The following is a 9,447-nucleotide window of genomic DNA, read 5'->3' on the forward strand; positions in this document are numbered from 1 at the left end:
CGTGGACCCCCCTCAGCGCTTGGGCTTTGTAAGCTTCAGGCAACAGCAATTGGCTTACTCGCTCGCCATCTACAGTAGCAGTGCTGTGTAACACACCGTGCTTAAAGGATATACGTCCTTTCTCCCTCAGATACCTCCGGACTTCGGGAGACTCATCCCTCAGTCCTTCCCCTTCTGGGAAGCTATCCCTACTGTAGAGGTGAACAAGCCTACCTATTACCGGATCCTTACTCTGTTCTAACGCCCAGTTCACTCGACCTATCTCGGTCGGACTCCTATCAGCCTCGTCTCCGGCCGAAAGAGAGACTGAACCTAGAGTTACCGAGTCGGCGAGTGGTACTGACACTGTGGCAGCTTGGCAAATGGCCTTGACGGTGTCTGCGAAAACCTGTGGGGAGCGAGACAAGCCGTCTGCATCAGCGTTGTTCTTCACAGGTCTACACGAAATAGTGAAATCATAACTAGCTAAGGCGGCTATCCAGCGATGGCTCGTGGCATCTAATTTTGCCTTAGTGAGGACATAAGTTAGTGAAATTTGGTACCATATAGGTAGTCATGGAATTTATCAGTGACTGCCCACTTTAATGCCAGAAATTCCAACTTGTGAGCTGGATAATTCCTTTCGCTGGACCGGAGCCCCCTACTCGCGTATGCTATGACTCTTGGGTGACCTTCTTGTTCTTGATAAAGGACACTTCCTAGACCATCACCACTGGCATCGGTGTGCACTACAAAGGGTTTGGAGTAATCTGCATACCCCAGAATTGGAGGACTTACAAGTTTCTCTTTGACAGTGTCAAAGGCTCTCTGTTGCTTGTCACCCCACTTCCACTTTGCAGGCGCCACCTTCCGTTTACTACCAACTTTTACCTTACCGGGCACTCCGTGCCCACTCAACAGAGCATTGAGTGGTTCAACTATCTTTGAGTAGTCTTTTATAAAACGTCGGTAGTAACCAGTGAACCCCAGGAACTGACGGAGTTCCTTTAAATTTTTGGGCTCAGGCCAGACTCTAACAGCTTTGGTCTTTTCAGGATCAGTACTGATACCTTCTTCTGAAACCACATGTCCAAGATAGGTGACAGAGGGCATAAATAGCTCACACTTGGACGGTTTCAGTTTGAGATCATGGTCCTCTATCTTACCAAACACAGCCTGCAACCTTTCCTCATGTTCTTCAAATGTTCTAGCAAATATAAGAACATCATCTATGAAGACCAAACACTCCTGGAGATGTAAATCACCCATGCACTTTTCCATAAGTCTCTGGAAAGTAGCAGGAGCATTGGTTAAACCAAAACCCATTCGGTTACATTCATAGAACCCTAGGTTACCTACTGTGAAAGCTGTGTAAGGCTTTGACTGTTCCTCCATTTCGACCTGCCAGTAACCTGACCGTAGGTCTAGCTTGGAGAAGAACTTAAAACCAGTCAGAGTATCAATTATGTCATCGAATCTCGGAAGGCCATACGCATCTTTCCTAGTTCTGTTGTTTAACATTCTGTAGTCGATACAGAACCTTAGGGAACCATCTTTCTTACGAACAAGTACAATGTTCGAAGAAAATGGAGAATCGGATTCCCGTATAACTCCAATATCAAGCATGTCCTTCACATGCTGTCGAACTTCCTCATACATGCCAGGAGGAATACGTCTATAGGGTTGCTTAAAGGGTTTCGGATCTAACAACTCTATCTTATGTCTAACAATATCCGCTTTACCCAAATCAGAAGCATCTTTGGAGAAAATATGACTCCATTTACCCAAGGTCTCTCTTACTGTTGCTAACTGTTCTTCAGATAAACAACTAGGATCTATGTGTACCCCTAACTCCTCTGGATCAGACTTTGTGGGTAATTTGACAACACTCGAGGATAAGTCATCCACAACTTTAACTTCCTCAATTTGACAAAACTCTGCCCTCGGCCTTACTGACACAGGATTGGCAGTCATATTACAAACCTGCACTCGCAACCTCACAATATAAGAATGCTGATTGCACCTTACTACCCTTGGACTTATCGCAAATCCAGTATTACTATCCTCCAGGTTCACTGTAACTACTTCTCTAATGTCATGACCTACACCTCTTACTATACCATCTAATATATGCATACATGACGTACTAGTATGTTTCACCTCTCTACATAAAGATTTTAGCGTATTTGACCCCTGTGACCTTGAATAAAAGTCAAGGTCATTTGAAACTTGGTTGTCCTTCACCCCAGCATGCTACAAGCCAAATATCAGTACCCCTGACCTTTCAGTTGTTGAGGAGAAGATATAAAAGTTTACGGATGGCGGACGGCGTACGATGATGGACGAAGCATGACCTGTTCTGAATAAACGAAAATGGCCTAGTGTTATGCTTTGGTTTTATTAGTTTAACGTCCTCCCTATTAACAGCCAGGGTCATTTAAGGACGTGCCAGGTTTATTGGTGGAGGAAAGCCGGAGTACCCGGAGAAAAACCACTGACCAGCGGTCAGTACCTGGCAACTGCCCCACGTGGGATTCAAACTCGCGACCCAGAGGTGGAGGGCTTGTGGTGATATGTCGAGACATCTTAACCACTCGGCCACCGTGGCCCCTAGCCTTATGCTCTACCGACTGAGCTACCTCACTGGTGATCGACACTGACCTATTCTGCTTCACAATTATGAAGTTAAAACATCTGCAGTACTTATTGTGCCAAAAGTATTTGGTTGAACATTTTTTTTACTACATACAGTACATATTTTTGGCGTATTACTGTACATTGCTGGCATAAGATGAAGTATTAACGTTTACAATGAAAGCAAATGTTTCTGTTTGATGCATGGCGCAGATAGCCAACTAAATGGCAATTAGATAACATCAGTAAATATAAGACAACCTGTATTATAGGTGTTCATATCTAAATTTATTTTTAAAATACTTCAGGAAGTATCAGTGTAGTAGACCTATTACAATATAATACATGTAATAACTTGGAACTAAACAAGATTATGGAATTCATTTTTACATAAAAAACTGTTTCATTTAAAGATGCTCCACTGCTGACAGAGCATAAACCATACTCATCATTTGAACAATAATTGGTGTTTGATTGTATATATATCTGTATAAATAACACAAAAAGTAATGTAAAATAATTTCGCATTTGGTGCATGTGCGATCAGCTAGTACCTCATCCCATATACATGTAGGACCTAGTGCCATTGATTTTTTTGGGACACAATTACATAAATTTAAATTAGAAGCTCAAAATTTTCAATGTGGTAATGGTGTAAAGTTAGTAACTTTTGTAACTTAAGAAAAAAACTTATACGTCTTCTCCTGTTTTTGATAGAGAAAAAATACCATTTGTCAGCAGTGGAACATCTCTAGGTATCAAAACATAGAATAGCCAGTTACACTATCATGGTAACCGAGTAGGTTAATACAATAGACAAAGTCATTTGACACAAAACAAAAATAATTAGGCCTATATATGTCAAGCTTGGAATAACAACTTTCCATGAATTTAAGTTAGAAATCTAAACAAAAGACTCAATGTGCCTTAACAGTCATCTGACTACACCTCTAAGGATTTTATTGACAGAAAGTCTTGATTGAAGGTCAAGGTCATTCATTTAAACAAACTTGGTAGCATTCCAGCAGTCTACAGACCAAATATCAGTATCACGGGGCTTTCAGTTAATGAAAACAAACTGTTTGAATGGTAAGTTTACACAATGAGGATGATAATGAACAGAGCACAGACAGACTCTAGCTCTGATCAAAACCTTGTCCATGTTAACTCCTAATAATTTCCGTATGACATTAATAAATGTGTAGCCAGTTCCGAGTTCTGCATTATGTAATACCAAAAATTCCAATAAACATTCAACATATAAATACAACATTTATCCCATTCAAGCAGCACACAGGCAAAAAGCTTAATTATATTTTATCACAATGACCACAAAACTTTCATTTTATTTTATTTTTTTTCTTTATTTTACTTCCTATTTTCTTTTAAACTAAGGATCTGTTTTTCTTGATAAATTTATTTTCTTTTGTGCTGTTTCAGTGAGACCATTATCGACAGGATTAGGGTGCGACATAAAAGGAAAGTGCTTTCCTTCAATGAGGAAAAATGACCCCCCTCATTCTCTACATTTGACCTTGGATTCGAATTCTTCGATTCAAAATTCAAACTGCACATGTAAGGCAGGCTCAGGCCAATGCAGCCATATCCTCGGTTTATTGTTTACATTAAATCATTATCAAAAACTTAGCCTAAAAACCATTCCATGTGTTGCTTCAAAAACATCAATGCCTCAAACATGGCATATTCCCCAGCGTATGCAAGGTGTCGCACCACAGGCTGTCGATGATATAACTGTTCAAAAAATTTCAAATTTGAAACGAAAGAGAACAGATGGTGTAAAATCCAAATTCTACTGTCCAATACAACAACCCATCCCATTCGCAAGTATTTTCACCAATCTTTCTACACAACTGGAATCTACCAATGTACAGTTAAAAACTTTATTACCAAAAACAATGGAGAATGTTGAAATCACAGACTCGAAAATTGGGCCTGTCCCCAAGGGATCAGTTTTGTCCTACCAGCAGAAGATATCTCCTCATAACACAAACATTATTAACCACCCAAACTTTCCAACATACCCTCCTTATGAATTGCCAGAGAGTCATAATAGTCTTTCAGTTGTGTTGAAAATGGGAGAACAGCATGTGTATCAAGGATTAGCTGTAACAACACCTGACAGTATTGATATAGAAAAAAACACTCTAGAACAATCAAAAAATCCATACTGGAAAAGTGCTCGCAAATACAGATTAACGTCATCAGTGTTTAAACGTGTTTGCACAAGAAAAAAAGATCATACCGTTCTTGCAGAAACCTTACTTAGAGGCACAAGAGTGCAAACAGCTGCTATGAAATTTGGCATTGAACATGAGCAGGAAGCCGCAGAATCTTATTCAACAATAACGGGTAACAATGTATACCAAGCCGGTTTAGTAATAAATCCTTCCTGTAGTCATTTAGGAACTTCACCAGACAGAAAAGTCATTGATCCATCTGTGTCCCCCATGCATGGACTTTTAGAAATAAAATGTCCAAACGCAGATTCTATTACAGATCTGAAGTATTTATCTTTGGTGGATAATACATACAAACTGAAGAGTACACATGACTACTATTATCAGATCATGGGTCAAATGGGCCTCACAGGTGCCAAGTGGTGTGATTTGTTTGTAATGTGCAGAAATGATTATCATTTAGAGAGAATCAATTTCAACCAAGGGAAGTGGGATGAGATGAAGATCAAGCTAGACATGTTCTATTTCAGCTACTTTTTACCCCAGTGTGTTAAAAACTGAATATTGCATAGAAAAAAATTGAACGTGTCAAAGGCAAATAAAAAAATGCCTGATAATTGAAGTAAAATACAGCATGCATGTTTTGTGGAAAATACATACATTTTACCCTTCAATTAGTATTACCAAATATCTAGACATAGTTTCCAACCACTTATATTTGTCTAAAACAAAGGAATTGATAGTCAACAAACAAGCATAGAACATTATATCTATGTAAAAGTATTCTTAAACACCAATCACAATTTTTGTTTTGTTTATGATACTGTATAGTTACTGAATAGCTAAGTATACATAATTCAGTATGAGGATAAATTTTGTTAAAGTTAAAATAACTTTCCTTGAAAATTTGTGAGTAAACAACATATGGTCCAAATCTGGTTCACAGTTCCAGCAATTGACAAAGGTACAACTTGATCAAAAATATGGTATTCTTTACATCTTCTTATTGCCCGTTCAACATGTATCCTCAACCTTGCTATTTGTTGTGTTCTGGTGACTTCCTCTTTACTAAATTTGCCTTTGCTTCCCAAAAATGGGGGGAATAACTAATTTTGCTCCGATTGGAGTTAATAAATCCTGTATCAAAAATCCCTTGTCTGTCATTACTTCATCACCTGCTTCTAACAAATCTAAAATACCACTACGTTGGGTAATATCTTTGTCTGATATGTTACCAGTGTACAATCTACTAACAAAACAAACAGCTCCATTTGGAGTTATACCAATCAGACCTTTAAAAGTTGTGTGAGATTTGTAATTAGAATAAGTTTGAGAATTTAGAACTTTTGCACTGGGAGTCTGAACACGAATTTCTGTACAGTCTAAAATTACTTTAGTATCAGGAAAAGTTTGTTTAAAACAATCTGGCAAAAAATTCTGAACAATAGCTCTTGTTGGCCAAATTGGTATACAACCTAAAATGCAGTATAAATAGTTACTCCATGTTATGATAATACGACTTACAGTGCTCTGCGAAACACAAAAACGTTGAGCTAAATCTTCTTCAAAAAATCCTTGTCGTAGTCTACACAAAAACATAAAAAACTGATCTACATATGATAATGATTCAATTCTAAAAGGATTAGTATTAATATTGCAATTTCGTTGAATCTGCGTCCACCGAATCATATTAGAAGCTGTTGGTTCGATAACATTATAAACAGTACAAAAAATTTCATATGAAGTGAAGCCAGTATAAAAATTGATTAGGTCTGGATTAGCTGAAAATTTCTGAATCCCAAATTTCTCCACTTTACTGGTGAGTTCTGTAACCTTCTGTTGCAGCCTTTCAATATGGATCTTCATCTCCTGGAAAGTAAAACAAAAAGTCAATACAATTTCAATATCATAGAAAGTAAGCTATATTTTATATAGTGCCTTTAATCAATTAAAATGGAATTATTCTTACCACGAGTAGCTGCTCCTATGTGTGGTATCTACTTATAATCTGGAGTTCATAAATCCATTTTAACAAGACAATCACATGAATTTCCCTTACCATATGTGTTATAAAACTGCATGTATTTTACTCATATACATGGTAACAAAATATATAATATACATAATACAATCTGATGTACAAGTGGTATAAGTTTTTTTCTTAATTGAAAGTCAAAGTTAAATCGAAGGTTACAGCAGCCTGTTTTGTGTACATAACAAACCATCTTACCTATATTATATGTCAGTGGGTGGATACCAATTAGCATAATTTCAAATGCATTGATGTGAAATAAAATATAAAGCATGGGCATAATAATATCTAATATGGATAACAAATTACTGATACCTCAATATCTTCATCTTTTGATGGCTTTTCGACACAGTAGTCATGCTCCACACTAGGGGGATTAGTTGGCATAGTTGAATGTGCTACCTCAGTTACAGATGTACTTTTTTTTGTATAACCTTCATTGCTGCAAAGAAAAAATGTACATTTACATAAAATATACAGCCCACTGAGCACACCTGCTGCTGCAGTTTCATAAGCCTCATGTGTTAGTAATTTTCTCATTGGCAGAATGTCTTGTACTTTAGTTAAAAAGTTTGAAGAAATTCAGATTTTTTTTTTCAAAATATTTACATGTACATTGCCATTGCCCAATACCTATAGACCATTGGATATGCTAGATTTCCCAATATATGTTACACACAAATGCATGTCAAAAATATCACAACCAATGCTTAAATGCTTCTATTTGAATTTGCAAATCAAACCTGGTTGCATGATTATCAGTACATGATCAGTGCAATTAAGGAGTTTAAACCTGTCACTAGCTGCTGTTCTTTTTCGTGGAGATCTTCTAAGCACATTGTCTGGAGTCCAGGGAAAAATGGAAGGAACAGTCCCTTTCTTCAATTTACGTAATCCTGAAAATATTTCGAAGACAATTAATTTTATTTATTCAAATGAGTTACTGAAGGAAAGCAAAAACAATATGGCAATAATGATCATTCTAAAATTAAATTACTCTACCTATTATGAGTTAGTAATGTCAAATTGTCAAACTTTGTCAATGATGTGATCAAATTATGACTTAACAAGTTAAAAAGCATATTATGAAATGTGTTACTAATATAACTCAAATTAAATTGTAGTTTTGAGGACCAATTAGGATTATCATAATTGATATACCTTTACTTTGTTTTCTCTATATTCCTTTATGGTGAAAACATATTATTTTTTCACCCGAAAAATGTTGACTGTTTATGTCACATTCACTAATTGTAGCTCACTCAGCCAATTTAGTCGAGTAAACCCACTGAAAACTTTGTCAACAGATTCTGTACCCAGGATGCAATTTTTTTTTTTCACCAATATTCTTTCGTTCTGTGCAATCATAGAATACTAGAAAAGTATTGATTGAGATTCTTTAGGAATTCATGAATTTGTAACAGGTGGCTCGACATATTACCACAAGCCCTCCGCCTCTGAGTTGCAAGCCTTAAATGACCCTGGCTGTTTATAGGACGTTAAACTAATAAAAAAAACTGTAACAGGAGAGGAGAAATGTACCGGCCAGACCAGGCTTGGAACCCGAGACCCTCTGACCAATAGCTGAGTGCTCTACCGACTCAGACTGAGGTACCTGGTCATGGATGATCCACCCAGTCCAATCCCGCTACAAATCTATACTTTGTAGAATTGATTTCAAGTTTGAAATTGTTGCATTAATCTTATTTGCTATTATATGCACTTTTGATAAACAAGTTTTCTGTCAACATATATTAAAAGTTTTGAAGTTTCAGACCGAAGGAGTGTACAGTAGGGAATACAAAGTAAAAGTATAACAATTTGGTCCTCTGACTCATCTCTAGTTCAACCTGACATTTATATGTTGAGTCAAACTCATTCAAATAATTATCTTTAAAAAAATAACCTTTAAACATAATATAAGTTAAATGTATTATCACATGATTTAAATTCAATTACCAGTCAAACTTTTCACAATATCTTCTGTTTTGAAATGCCTTGAGCACACAACAGTTGAATCTGTAACCTACAAGGAAAAATTACGGCATTTAATATACTTCATATGTATAAGACAATAGTATCAAATCACATGTTAAAACACAACATAACTATGTTTATACAGCTGAACATGCTCTCTGAGAAAAGATATCTTGATCCTCATAGCCCTTATATTTTTTAAATTGTTCATTGATCATGAAATATGGGGCAAATGGTAGTTTATAAATTCATTGTTAAGCGGACTGTAAAAAGGTAAACAGTTGATTATCCTCTGGGTGATTTGACTCTCATCTGCTAATCTATTAATATTAGATCTCAACATTGTGAAACTTATGACGGGCAATAACCTAAGCTTCTGAGAAAGAACCTGTATAGGCTTAGCCTGTAGTTTGATCCCTTTCCATACTTTTTATGAAATAAAATCTGTTGAAATTGAACCTCAGGATTCATACGTGTACGGCTGTGCTATACCTCTAACATTTGTGGAGTGAGTTCATCTCTGTCTACATTCCTATTATGTATTTCAATTACCTACACATAAACATGTACATTAATGTATGATTTGTAGGTGTTTATCATGCCGGTAATATACAATCAACCATACAC

At 36.6% G+C, this 9,447-nt stretch overlaps 1 long non-coding RNA gene across 1 annotated transcript; it reads right to left on the reverse strand.

The window, feature by feature from the left end:
* Positions 1–2,879: 2,879 nt before the first annotated feature.
* LOC138314004 (uncharacterized) lies at positions 2,880–8,934 on the reverse strand. Its single transcript, XR_011207310.1, has 4 exons — positions 8,803–8,934; positions 7,637–7,739; positions 7,159–7,285; positions 2,880–6,680 (listed from the first exon to the last, which is right to left on the reverse strand). It is a non-coding gene; the product is annotated as an uncharacterized lncRNA (long non-coding RNA).
* Positions 8,935–9,447: the final 513 nt, after the last annotated feature.

This window comes from Argopecten irradians, unplaced genomic scaffold (genome assembly GCF_041381155.1).
Source record: "Argopecten irradians isolate NY unplaced genomic scaffold, Ai_NY scaffold_1166, whole genome shotgun sequence".
Classification (NCBI taxonomy): domain Eukaryota; kingdom Metazoa; phylum Mollusca; class Bivalvia; order Pectinida; family Pectinidae; genus Argopecten; species Argopecten irradians.